The sequence below is a fragment of the Ursus americanus genome, chromosome 19 (assembly GCF_024610735.1).
Source record: "Ursus americanus isolate L20-20 chromosome 19, mUrsAme1.1.p, whole genome shotgun sequence".
Taxonomy (NCBI): Eukaryota; Metazoa; Chordata; class Mammalia; order Carnivora; family Ursidae; genus Ursus; species Ursus americanus.
Genome location: NC_142145.1, coordinates 36,505,546 through 36,520,132, shown reverse-complemented (window position 1 = coordinate 36,520,132; position 14,587 = coordinate 36,505,546). Strand labels below are relative to the sequence as shown.

Below are 14,587 nucleotides of genomic sequence, written 5' to 3'. Positions count from 1 at the left end.
TTACATCATCATCCATAATTACCCTGCCATGCTACAAAAGACATAAGCCTGCAAATTGGCGCTTTACTATTAGTCGGCAATCTGCTGTTGTCATTTCTCAGCAGAATGGAAAGGGACGGAGGAACTGAGTGGTGGTCTTCTTCGGTAAATTGTGTGGTTTTCCACCTCCTCCGGAGTCCAGTTTTCAAAGTGTGGTTTTATGATCTACTTTGAAGAATGGTGATTTCCAGAATGTCAGAATAAACCTCTGTTCACAACTGTGAATAGAACAATGTCACTGATGGAGCACTGACCACTCTCTAAATCTAATCCAGAAGACACCGATGCTTCCTTTATACTTTTTATTAACTTCAAAGTGAAGGCGCCCATTCTCGCATAATCTTCGGGGTGTGTAAATTTGGTTTATTGAGATTATATGTGGAACTAAAATGATGATTTCACTTATTTACAAGATGTTTATGGAACACAGTTGCCAGGCTCTAAGCTTAGAGCCCTTTAATACTCCAGTAAATCAATTTGCCTAGTGTAACACTCTGGAAGAGAAAATGAAAATGAGAAACATATTTACTTAACTCTGTTTTCCAGTTCTGCTGGTCTTTGCCAGTTTTTACCTTCTCATCTATTCCTTGCGCTGCTTCTACTCTACTGGTTCCATGGGGACTCACCCCTATGGGCTGTATTTCCTCCCACCAAGACTCACCCCATTATCTCCAGCTTCCCCCAGTGACCTTGAACTCTGAGCTCCAGTAATATCACCTCTTCCTTTTCTCCCTTGCGATGTGTGGGCAGTAATGCCTTTGGCTTCATGCTGCTGCTCATCTCCCAGTTGATCTCCTGCTTAGCTCTCAAGTCTTCCATCATACGTGTAACCATTTCTCTAGATTAAATTACATCTGTTTTAAATATTGAGAGTGTTTTCTCTTTTCTTGGTTAGATTCTAATTGACCAACCAGTCCTTCATTAATTTTTCCCAAAATTATTAGAAAAAAAAGAAAAGAACAGGGATTACTTGCTTCTCCCAAGGAAAATGATTCTCAGGAGGTACATTTCAAGTTAAATGTAAAGTTGGATTTTTCTACACTGAAAAATATTTAACTTAATATATTGAAAGCCAGATTCTAAGCTGTATAATGTTGTAGCATTAATTTGTTGCTAACAAAATTATTGTCATTTTTTTTTTGCATATCAAATTAATAGGAAGATTTTAAAATTCTCAGATATGGGGGCACCTGGGTGGCTCACTCAGTTAAGCAGCTGCCTTCGGCTCAGGTCATGATCCCAGGACCCTCCGATCGAGTGCGTCGTTGGGCTCCCTGCTCAGCAGGGAATCTGCTTCTTTCTCTCCCTCTGCCCCTCCCCCCCCACTTGTGCACACTCTCTCTCTCTCTCTCTCTCTCTCTCAAATAAATAAATAAAATCTTTTTTAAAAGTCTCAGATATGTACCAAATATGAACTTTAGTTTTTAAATTCATTTCACCAAGCACAGATAAGAACTGCTTCTTTGGGCCTCAGCCCTATTCCTGCATTCACATTAAAGTCTGGAGCTTCAGATCTATTTGATTATGGGTCTGACCTCTCTCTTTCAGTAATGGTTGTCTGCTACTCAAAGATGTCTTATGATCTGATCAGCTCACATTTCCTATAATAAATACTGGCTCTATTAGAAAGCTAAGTGACCGGATGCCACTTTGTGTCTGTCTTTTTTGGGCAGGTAAACAATTCACCACTGTCTCAACAATCCCACTGTAAAGGGCTTCCTTGATATGAAAGTAGCTTTTCACGAAATCACAGCACTTGGTTATTTTAAATGCTTAAACCTTGCTTTTTTCATTTCCTTCTCATTTATTTATGTAGACATTTTCCTTTTCATTCTTTTCTCGCAGGTTATCATGACTGTTCATCTGTCCATTTTAATGATATCGTGGGTACATTCAAAAGGACATGGTGTCCCTCCTACCAACAATTTTCATCTGTTCAAACAATGTTAATGTTAAACCTGCAGTGCCTAATTGAGAATCCTTTCAGACAATGTGAAAATGCCATCACAGGCAGAATTACTTGGATCCCTTGATAGCCCAAAATTGAGAGACACAGGGATGGATAGCTTGATGGTGTGGTTTAAGATGCAGTGAATAACCGATGTTCTCCAAACATCATATTCACCAAAAATTCTGATCATTAACATTTCTCTCCAGCTTATGGAAATGAGGCTTTATAAAGTCATATTTAAAAAAAAATACTCTCAGGGAAAGAAATGCATCCATTAATAATACAGACTACATCACACATAAGTCTAACAAATTAGCAAGCTAGAGACTCCTGAGGGAGGGGTGCAGACACTCAGCTTCTGAGGATTTGGTACACATAAGTAGGAGGGGGCTACCAAACTAGTCTCACTAACTTCATGATGTTGCCTGGTGGGCCAAGGGAAACATGTCATAAAAGATAGCTCAGGCTGAACAGATCTTCATGTCATATTGGAGGAAGGGTCGGAGGAGTGAAGGTATCATTCCTTGCACTAATGAGCAACATTGTAAATGCAGCTTTTAAATCACTGGTGCCCAAATAGTGCAGGAAAGTGCTTTAAACAAGATGTAATCAGTAGTATTTCTGCTGAGCCACAAAGTATGATATTGGAAAAAATCAAATGTGTTTAAAGGCAGAAATCATCTGTAGTGCATCTTGGTACTCCTGGAAACGGACCGTCCTTGGTTCACTGTAGGTAATTTCTAAATAAATGGTTGGTGAGTAAAGACTAAGGCCCAAAGCAATGATAGCTAGTGCTTACTGAGTTCATACTTTATGCCAAACACTCTTCTATGTAGACATATACTTCATGTCATGTTTAAACAATGCTGTGACATAGGTAATATTATATCTCCTTATTTAAAGATAAGGAAAGTAGGGCCCAGGGAAGTTAAATCATCTGCTGAGGTTAAGTTGGGGGTAAAAATTCAAATCTAGACAGTCTGGCTTCAGACCCTGTGCACTTAATTAATTAATTAATTAGTTAATATGGTCACTCTCTTGTGTAATATAATCATGAAGTAACTTTAAAACCCAGAAGCAACATTTTTTATTATTAAATACCTTATATCATTTCAAAACATGCCTGTATTAAGAGATCTCACCCTAATCTGGAATGGCCTCACTTTGTTGTTGTTTTTTTTTATTATATTATGTTAGTCACCATACAGTACATCCCCGGTTTCTGATGTGAGGCTCAGTGATTCATTAGTTGTGTATAACACCCAGTGCACCATGCAATACGTGCCCTCCTTACTACCCATCACCAGCCTATCCCATTCCCCCACCCCCCTCCCCTCTGAGGCCCTCAGTTTGTTTCTCATAGTCCATAGTCTCTCATGTTTCATTCCCCCTTCTGATTACCCCCCCTTTCTTTATCCCTTTCTTCCCCTACCGATCTTCCTAGTTCTTATGTTCCATAGATGAGAGAAATCATATGATAGTTGTCTTTCTCTTCTTGACTTATTTCACTTAGCATTATCTCCTCCAGTGCCGTCCATGTTGTAGCAAATGTTGAGAACTCATTCTTTCTGATAGCTGAGTAATATTCCATTGTATATATGGACCACAACTTCTTAATCCAGTCATCTGTTGCAGGGCATCTCGGCTCCTTCCACGATTTAGCTATTGTGCACATTGCTGCTATGAACATTGGGGTGCATATGGCCCTTCTCTTCACTACATCTGTATCTTTGGGGTAAACACCCAGTAGTGCAATGGCTGGATCATAGGGGAGCTCAATTTTTAACTTTTTAAGGGACCTCCACACTGTTTTCCAGAGTGGCTGTACCAACTTGCATTCCCACCAACAATGTAGGAGGGATCCCCTTTCTCCACATCCTCTCCAACAATTGTTGTTTCTTGCCTTGTCTATTTTTGCCATTCTAACTGGCGTAAGGTGGTATCTCAGTGTGGTTTTGATTTGGATTTCCTTGATGGCTAATGATATTGAACATTTTTTCATGTGTCTGTTAGCCATTTGTATGTCTTCATTGGAAAAGTGTCTGTTCATATCTTCTGCCCATTTTTTGATTTGTTTATTTGTTTCTCGTGTATTGAGTTTGAGAAGTTCTTTGTAGATCTTGGATACCAGTCCTTTATCTGTAGTGTCATTTGCAAATATATTCTCCCATGGAATGGCCTCACTTTGAACCACAAATTCCCTCTTTCCAGTGTTCTTATTCTCCTTTTCTTTTAAAACATGACTGTCTAAATCAACTTCCTAATTTACATTCAAATCTCATTATTCCCATGCTTTACTGGTTTAGTCTGAAAGTCATATTTATAAAAATTCTATTCCTCCTTTTATTTCGTTTGCTCCGTTTAAGAATGTGTAATCTTGAGCAGCGAGTAACTTGACCTCTCTGAGCTTTAGATCCTTACCTGAAAAATCGTGTATAATTTGTCATGAAGACTAGAAAATAATATCCATAAAACAACAAAGCACAGTTCCTGGTACACAGCAGGTGCCCAACAAACAGTAGCCAATGTGATCTAATTACCGTAGGTCACTTCAATCTCAAAGCCAGTGCCAGCTGCCCCATTGACGGTAGAAAAAATCCATCTCGCATGTTCCTTAGCGTGTGGTAATACAGGCACAACAGACCTCTTGCGTTTTAGCGCCTGCCTTTGCTCCTCATCAGTTGATCTTTGCTAGCATAGAATCATCTGATGCGCCTTCTCTAAGCCGTTCTCTGTGCTTTTACTTTTGCTTACACTGGGTCTCTGCCTAGATGCTCCTGCCGAATATTCATACTCCTCTCGAAACACCCCTCGCCCACGGGCACACAGGCCCTGTCCAAGGACTTGCAATATCCCAGCCATTGTTCAAGATCCATCATAGCTGTTGCTGCTGCCATCTCCCTGAAGCCGTTGATGACCTCCTCCTGGGTCAGCGGTTATCATCCGTCCTTCTCTGAATTACCAGATCAGCTCCAATTGCAGACAGGAGAAAGAACAGGGATCTCATTCAATCATCCACAGCCTCGTGCCAGTTGTCATGTTATCCTTCTGTCTTCCCTCTAAAATTTTCATCAAGGACAAATGCCAAGTCTTTTCTTTATCTTTGAATCACCTCTACCAAGCTCACTGCAGTCTCCTTTTTTGGTTTTGAATGAAGTCTGGAGGGTCGTATTTTGAGATATGCTTGAGTGCTTTGAGTGTGGTAAAGATCATAGTGCTTCGTCCAACATTTCAAGCGAAGGGAGAGCTCCCTTAGGGGACGGGGGCCCCTTACAGAGGGGATTTGGTGCCACGGTGCCAGCCACCAAAGCAGATGCTCCATGAACATTATCTAATGTAATTTTCATAATACCCTCTCAAATTAACTATTGTTTCCCTCCTTATTCAGATAAGAAAACTAGGGTTCCAAGAGCGCAGGTAACTTGCTAATGTCACATTTCTGCTAAGTGGCAGAATGAGAGTGTGAAGTCGTATCTTTCCACTGCAGCAAACTGCCTCACTGAAAGAACTTTCCAATTTAACCCTAGAAGAAGAATATGTATGTAAAATAATGCTAAAATTTTCCATTTAAAATATTTCCTGAGGAGTAAGCTATTTATAAGTCTACAGATCTTTTTCTCATTGGCAAATAAGTTTATGTTTAGGCTGATGCTAAAATTAGCACTATTTCTGTTCAACAAAAGTTTAAAAGGTACAGCACCTTGTGGTTCTGAGACTATTTATGCAAAAACCTCATGTATTGATGTGAGCATAAGCTCGGAAATGATGTCTGATGCTGTCGACTGATAGAATTTTAGGGCTATACGCTATGTAGCACCACTAGAGCTGGGGGCTTTTGAAGGCAAGGATTTCCGTCTCCTTTTCTTTTTTCTCCTTAATAATATTTATGAAATGAATATTTATAATTAATTATAAAAGGTTTATTTGGGATACAAAATAAAAAATTCTGTAGACATGACGCTGTTGGCCCTTCTTAAGAGAGTACATAAATGTGTTCTGAATTTTTCTAAAAATCACATATTCAAATATCATGTATAAGAATAATAACTGGTATGAATAAAACCCAAAATTTGCAAAAACCAATCTCTGACTTCATTTTAATTGCAGAAGTCGGTATCTATAGAGAAGGGTTTCTTCCACTGGTGAAAAATCCTGATGATGCTTAGGCCACATTTATACCTATAATGATCATTCACTCATTTGATCTTTAAATATATATTACACGTCTCTTATGTTCCCTGGTTCTGTGATAGGCACCTGGGAGCCTGAGATCAATAAGGCATAATTATTTCAGCTAACATCCGACTTTGATTTGCCACAGAGTATGTCTTAGAATCACAGGATTTAAGCATCAGAAAGGATATTTCAGGTTATTTAACCTAGACCCCTGTCTTACTCCATTCAAGCTTCTGTAACAAAATCCCAGAGACTGGGTAGCTTATAAAGGACGGAGATTTATTTCTCATTGTTCTGCAGGCTGGGAAGTATAAGATCAAGACACCAGCATGGTGCATTCTGGTGAGGGACCATTTCCTGGTTCGAAGCAGGCACTGGCTTGTTCTCTGTGTCCTCACATGCAGAAGGGGCTAGGGAGCCCTGTTAGGCCTCCTTTATTTTTTTTTTAAAGATTTTATTTATTTATTTGACAGAGATAGAGACAGCCAGCGAGAGAGGGAACATAAGCAGGGGAAGTGGGAGAGGAAGAAGCAGGCTTCCAGCGGAGGAGCCTGATGTGGGACTCGATCCCAGAACGCCGGGATCACGCCCTGAGCCGAAGGCAGACGCTTAACCGCTGTGCCACCCAGGCGCCCCAGGCCTCCTTTATAAAAAATACTAATCCCACCCATGAGGGTTTCACCCTCATGACCTAATCAACCCCAAAGTCCCCACATTCTAATACCATCACATTGGGCATTAGAATTTCAACATATGAATTTCAGGACAACACGAACATTGAGACCATAGCAACCCTTAACTTTACATTTGAGAAGGTTGAGGCCAAGGTTAAGTACTATATCCAAAATAAGCAGCAAAGTCACAACTAGGACATAGACGAGTCTTCTACCACCTAACTCCTGTCCATCATACAACAAACTAGCCAGTATTACTATATTCTTGATCTTATTTTCCTCCAAGAGGAATTTCTACATGTAAGGAAAGACTAAGAAAACAAGGTCGATTTGGGTTTTATTTACAATACAAAGAAGTAGATTTACTATTCATCAAGTGCTTATTGAGAACTTTCGGGAGCTTTGGTAGGTGTTGGACATATGGCTGAGCAAAACCAAAAATGCCTTCCTGGCTCACATCCTGCTAATATTGTCTGGTGCACACGTGTATGAGACCCCCGCACAAAAGCCGCAAACTGTCCTTGAATGGGAAGACCAAAATAGTCCAGGTGCTGACAGGCAGAATGTGACGCTAAAAATGGCAGCTAAAGTGAGTGCAACATACTCGTTTCTTTAAAAAATGCAAAATAGTAAAATCTGTAAATACCCCATCTATTAAAAAACAAAAAGACACAGGCCTGTACCTTTGGTCTACTGCTGTGGTATGGATAACTTGTTCATATTACAGAGTGAAAAAGAATTAAAAAAAAATATGAGTGGCATATGTACATTGCAGTGCCTATCTCTGAGTAAAATAAATATATAGTATCTTAGAAAAAAATAAGACTTCTAGTTACAGCCCCAGGTCATGTCCCTGCCCGTTGAGTTATCTTTTGTGCGCCGATCCGCCTTTAATTTCCCAGAAGAGTTTGCAGGATGCTATTTACCTTTATGTAAGTATGATTTTTAAAACTGTGATCATTACAAGAATGCATGGAACAATGCTTTCCTATAAAAACTAAGGATTATGATGTGTTTACAAAAGTTAATCATAATGTGCTTCGATGTTAGTGCATTCGTATGAGTGACAGCTTATTGTTTTAGCTTGTATTTCAACCATCAATTGATTTTTGTAACTTTCAAAACCTGACTTTTAAATCCGTACAGTTTATTTCAGCAAAATCTTCCACCGTGAATCTGATAGTTTCAAATGATCAAAATAGATGAATACCTTAGCTCTCTTTTCTGTCATTCCTTAGAATTCCGTAACAGTGGGCTGAAAGTTTTTCTGTGTTTATGTGTGTGTATAATACGCATTCAGAGACTCAAATAAATACTTGCCATACTTTTTCTTCCAGTTCGAGCTGCGTAGATAAGTAAGGGAACACTTTTTCTAAGACCGTGTTCTTATTAGGACCCACCCCTTCCTGATGGGTACGAACAACTCTAGTATCACATGGTTTCCCTTCTGAAGTTGAATTTCTTCCCAGAGTAGTAGCATCCACAGAAGGCACATTTGGAGATAAAAAAGCCTCACCGTGTTCCAGAGAAGACTACATTCTTCCCATTCAGACACTGCAAATGAGCCTCTCATGACCTCAATTCAGCGGAGTTCCTTTCATACCGGCACAAATAGAGCCCTGCTCGGCTCACGTATCTCCTACGTGGCCAACAATCCCACCGCAAGTAACACAAAGCATCCCACCGTCACCCGAATCCCTGGCACCTTCCCACAGCGCTCTGAATTCTCTTCGGCAAGAAGCATTTGCAGATATTAAGTACAGCAGTAAAATTACCCTAATATAAACAGCCTCCCATTCTCCCCTGGATTCTCTCTCCCCACCATCCGAAGAGCCAAAGGGCCTGAGAAGCGGGGCTTGCGAACCCCTGTCCTAAACACAGCTCTGAACAGGAATTCCTCCATTTGATAAAAAGGACTCCTTTGAGGTTTTCAGTGTCCTCCCCATCTGAGGCTCTTCTGTATAGGGTTGCAGCTGTAAGCATGAAGGCTTGTCCGTGAAGTGTTATTAATCCATGTTCTGAAAAATAGTGAAGTCCCCCACGTTTTGTCCTACCTCGTAACAAATAGTCTAGTTCGGCTCGTGATTGCCTTCTCAATAAAATATTCAGAGCCTTTCCAAATGCACACATTGAGTTCCTGCCTAATGTATACTAACTGCTGTGAGCTGTGGTTGCCTAGTAACCAGTGGAGGTGTGTCCATGAGGCTGAAGACCATAAATGAGTAACTGAAACATTGACATTAGTTTCCGCTGGGTGACCTAAGCCCCAATTCAGCACTAGCCATTCCAGACGTTTCTAATGGGCTGGTGAAACAGCAGCTTTCTCAGAAGTAACTCATTAAATCGTAAAAATGAGAATTAGCATTTAATATAATGTTCTTCTCCATGGTGTGATAGGGGACGAGAGAATGACTGAAAAAGCAACAAGACCAGATCCTAACATCTTTGATATACTTTCTGCAGAATAGAGAATGAAATGTCTGCTAGGACTCATGCTTTCAAACAGCTTTTTCCAAATGCGTATGGTTCTGTTTGATCAGTTTTGGGGGGAAAATATTTCAGTCTTTTTTTTTTAAGATGTATTTATTTATTTGAGAGAGAGTGTGAGAGTGCATGTTACTTCAGAGAATGGTTTCATTTTTCCACTCATAATTCCCTTGACCTGATCCTTCACATGGTCTAGCATCCACTGCTTTTCAGCACTTCCAGTGATCACAACCGAGCCCTGCTCCCTCTTGAGGCTCTTCTTGGGTCTTGAGTCACCACTCAGCCTGTGCCCAGCCACGTGGAACATTTTGCCATGTCCTTGTCCACCAACTTTTTCTTTTCTCCTTGTGACCCTCTTTTTTGAGTGAAGAGACCTTTCCCAGAAACTCCCTGTATGCCTTCCCTAGGAACATTAGAACAAATGATCACAAACGTGGTGGGTTAAAAATAATAGAAATCTGTTCTCTCATGGTTCTGAAGGAGAGAATTCCGAAATCCAGATGCTGGCAGGGCCATGCTCCCTCTAAAGACTCCAGGGAAGGGTCCTTCCTTGCCTCTTCCTAACTTCCTGTGGCTGCAGTGATCATTGGCTTCCTTGGCTTATATCTGAATCACTCAGATCTCTGTCCCCATCTTCCTAGGGCTTTCTCTGAGTGTGTCTTTCTCATTGTCTTCTCCTCTTAGAAGGATACAGTCATTGCACTTAGGGCCCACTCTGACCCAGTATGATCTCCTCCTGACCCTTAACTAATCACAATTACAAAGACTATTTCCAAATAAGGTCACGTTCCAAGTTTCTTGGTGACCATGAGTTTTTGAGGACCACTACTTTTATTAGAGTTCTCTAGAGAAACAGAACTAATAGGACATACAGAGAAGGAGATTTTTTTGTAAGGAATTGGCTCACGCAATTATGAGGGTGCGAAGTCCCCCATCTGCACAGCCAGAGACCCAGGAGAGCCGATGAAGTAAGTTCCAGTCTGAGTCCGAAGGCTAGAGAAGACCAATGTCCCAATTCAAAGATCATCAGGCAGAAAGAACAAATTCTCTCTTGCTCAGCATTTCCTTCCATTCAGGCATTCAACAGATTGGATGACTCACCCACATTGGGGAGGGCAATCTGCTTTACTAAATCTAACCATTCAAGTGTTAATCTCATCCAGAAACACCCTCAGAGACACATCCAGAACAATGTTTAATGAAATACCTGGGCACCCCATGACCCAGTCAAGTTGACCCATAAAATTAACCATCCACTTCTCAACCCACTGCACTTTCCCTAGCAGATTTTCCTTTGTATTTTACTGGCACCACTAGCAAGGGGATTGCAATAGCAGTGATTGACTTTGACCCTTTCCTTGAGACTTATGGTGGAAGTACAGATAACAATTCTGCCAGCGAAGAAAAATGGATATTAAGTAAACAAGTCCATTACTTTCCCAAATATTTCTTTTTTGTGAAATAGACCCATCTCTATTAGTTTATGCCTTGTGTTGGCAAGTGACCAAAAAAAAAAAAATTTAAAAACCACTCAGGCTAGGGGCGCCTGGGTGGCTCAGTTGGTTAAGCATCTTCTTTTGGCTGAGGTCATGATCCCAGGATCCTGGGAGCGAGCCCCACATCAGGCTCCCCGCTCAGCAGGGAGTTTGCTTCTCCCTCTCCCTCTCCCCCTCCGCCCTGCTTGTGTGCTCTCTCTCTCTCCCAAATAAATAAATAAAAGCTAAAAAAAAAAAGTATCACTCAGGCTAACTTAACAAAATAGGAATGGTCAGGCTTCAAAGAAGGGTAGATTCAGAAGTTCAAAATATACTCAGGACCTTGTTTCTTCCTCTTTCATCAGCTCTGTTTTGCTCTGGTGTTGAATTAATACTTAAGGAGGCTCCATCAATTCAATGATGAAGAAAGCCACCAGTACCTCCCACCATACAAAATCTACCCAGCCATAGACCACAGGGAAATTGCTTAGCTCTTTGATTGGTGCTGCTTTGGTGCTTTATTCTTGATAACTTCAGCACACCCGTGGATGGTCCAATCAATACCTTCCTCATATCCAGAAATAAATCCCACCATTTGACCTCAGCCATCTACTTCTTGGAACCATGGCCATCATCAGAAAAGCAAGCAAGATATCCCCCTCTCCAAACACCACATCCTACCTTCCAGCTCTTTTGTTCTGATCTCCACACTTGCAATTCTTTGTGTTTGTTACAGAATCTTTTTGTTCTGGTTCTTTCTCACTGTCCAATAACTACCTTCTGTCCTTACTCCCCTCTTTGCCTGATTACATTCCATAGTCCATTTCCTTTTATGTATCTTCGGCTCCTTTGCATGTCTTTCTGACCATCATATTCACCAGGCCATAGCCAAGCCAGGTAGATGAACCCCCTTACCTGACTTACCCATACTTTTTTGTATGAGCTTTGTCAAAGAAGGCCACACAACTGAGCATGCTAGATTCATGATCACTACATCAGATGTGCTTGCAACACTCTACGGCTGTCCTGCTATCTCTGCAGTCAACTCATTCTCCGACTCTCCATAATGATTAGCTCATTATTTCTCCCTTTGCTTCAAAATTCTTTTCCCCATTCCTCATTCTGAGCTAGTAACCTTGCTTCTTACTTCATTAGATGATAGAAGTCACTAGACGGGAGTTCCCTCTTTCCATGGATACATGGAAATGTACACATACACCCTCATCTGCATCCTTCTTCCCTCATCTCCCAGGAGAGGCCATTTCTCCACATGTACTCTGTATCTTGTCCCCCTTTACCCTTAGGACTGCACACATGCAACCAGCCATTTTATCTCCCACATCATCAGTCTCTCTGCCTTTGATGGACCACTCTTCTCAGCATGTAAATATTTTCTAGAGTCTCCTATATTTGAAATATTCCCTTGATTTCATGTTTCCTTTCACTTGCTGCCCTACTTCTGCTCCCCTACAAATCCAACTTTCTCAAAAAAAAAAAAATCATTTACCCAGTCTGACTCCACTTCCTTACCCCTCATTTTTCTGTCCCTCACCATTTCATGAAAAAGGTTTTTATTAAGGTGGTCATTATCGCCATATTCTAAAGCTAATAAATACTTTTCCCATTCTCAACTTACTCAACCTCTCAGTAGTTTTCAACTCAAAGACCACCCTTCCTTCCTGAAGAACTCCCATTTAGCTCCACAGAAACACACTCACAAGGATTTCCTTTTACCTCCCTGACCCTCTGTCTTGGCGAGGAGTCTTGAGTTTGCTTCTACACATATGTTCTCCTTTTCCCATGGCTTTAAAAAAGTCTTTTGTACCTACAGCTTTCACCTGTACATCGCCATTCGAGCCCTATCTTCAAGGCTTCAGGCAGATACAGACACAGCCTATGTGACATTACTGCTTAACTGACTCAGAGACATTTCAAATTCAACACTTCGCCTTATCCCATGTGGCATTCCCTCCGCATGCTCCTGCAGCCAGCTCTGCTCTGTAGTAAATGACACCTCCATTTATTTCAGAATGCTGAGAGTTTTTCTTTACATTCTATTCTCACTCATCTTCCCTCACTCAATGTGTGACTGAGTCCGGTCAATTCCGTCTCCAAAATATATTTCAAATGTATGTCCTTCTCACTGTCTCCACTGTCAACATTTTAGTTCAGAATCAACTGTTGGCCCTCAGACTGGTGGCACTTTAAACACTGTTGCCCCTCTCCTGTCCATTCTCCACACCGTAGCCAGGACACTCTTTTAAAAATAAAAGTTGGATTACGTTACTCTTACGTTTTAAATCCTTCAAACCCTTCCCACTGTACTTAGAATAAATTTTAGAGTCCCTCCAAAGCCCTGGTCTGCCAACTTTCCATGCCATGACCCTCTGCCCTTTATGCATAGTGCTCCAAACACACTGTTCTTCTGGTGGTTCCTTGAAAACATCAGGCTCGCTCCCCTCTCAGGGACCTCACACGTGCTCTTCCCTTTGCCTAAAAGACTCCTCCCCATTCTTCACAGGTGTCATCTCAAATATCACTTTCTCAGAGACCGTATTCTTTCTTCATACCCCCATTCCAAGCATAGACACAGACTTATTAATTACTCACTGTGAAGCTAAGAGCAATTCTCAAAGCTTTCCTAAAAATCTTGATGATAACAGAGATATCGTAAGTCAGAGTGTCAAAATTAGTCATCAGCATTATTATTCCTTAGACCATAGTCTTATTCTTCAGGAGGGATCCCATACCAGCCATTTCCTTCTGGGCCACCATGCTTTAGAACCTGCTGCCCCTACAGATAGGAATTTCCTATGACCTGGACCTTGCTCCCTGCGTCCAGAACTTTAGCACCCATTCTCCCTGGCCCTCGTCACCAGACCCTTCCTCATTCCAGTTAAAAACTCACAATTTTCCAGCTATATCACCCATAATGAAGGGACCGCTTTTCTCTGTTACATAGGGTCACTTAATTTCCCTTCCTTTATCACTATCTTGCAGACTAGTTTATAATATAAACAGTAGGCCGATTAAAGCTTATTCCCAAAAAAGAGCATTCTTCCTCAAAGATAGTCATGAAGCCTGTAGCCTCCTTTAGAATATGGAGAATGCTGTAGTTTTAAAAGTAACGATCCATTTTTTTCCTCTTTTTTGCATTTTTATTTATTTTTATCATTCTTAAAGTATGTTTCTGTGTGGTTTTTTTTAATTTATTAAATTTTTAATTTTTATTCCAGTATAGTTCATATGTTATATTCATTTTGGGTGTAAAGTACGGTGATTCAATAATTCTATACTTGGCTTAGTGCTCACCATGATAAGTACTCATTAATCGCAATTGCCTATTTTACCCATTCAGCAATCCCTTTTAAAATCAAACTACACAGTGGGGCGCCTGGGTGCCTCAGTCATTAAGCATCTGCCTTTGGCTCAGGGCATGATCCCAGAGTCCTGGGATTGAGCCCTGCATCGGGCTCCCTGCTCTGCTGGGAGCCTGCTTCTTCCTCTCCCGCTCCCCCTGCTTGTGTTCCCTCTCTTGATGGCTGTCTCTCTCTCTGTCAAATAAATAAATAAAATCTTAAAAAAATAATAAAATAAAATAAAACTACATAGTTACTTAGAGACAGATATGAATAGGTAAATACAAAAGTATTAATTGTGGCTGGTGGGATTATAACTGATTAGAAAATATTTTTGATTACTTTCATTTTTTAATTAGTCTACATTGTTTATCAAAGATAGCATAAAGCCTGATTAGATAAAACAAACAGTGTTTGCGTTGAACA

General features: G+C 40.8%; 1 protein-coding gene across 25 annotated transcripts in view; it reads left to right on the top strand.

Moving 5' to 3' along the window:
- DTNA (dystrobrevin alpha) overlaps positions 1-14,587 on the top strand; it is a 347,196-nt gene that overhangs the window by 165,051 nt on the left and 167,558 nt on the right. The gene's annotated exons all lie outside the window — the stretch shown is intronic.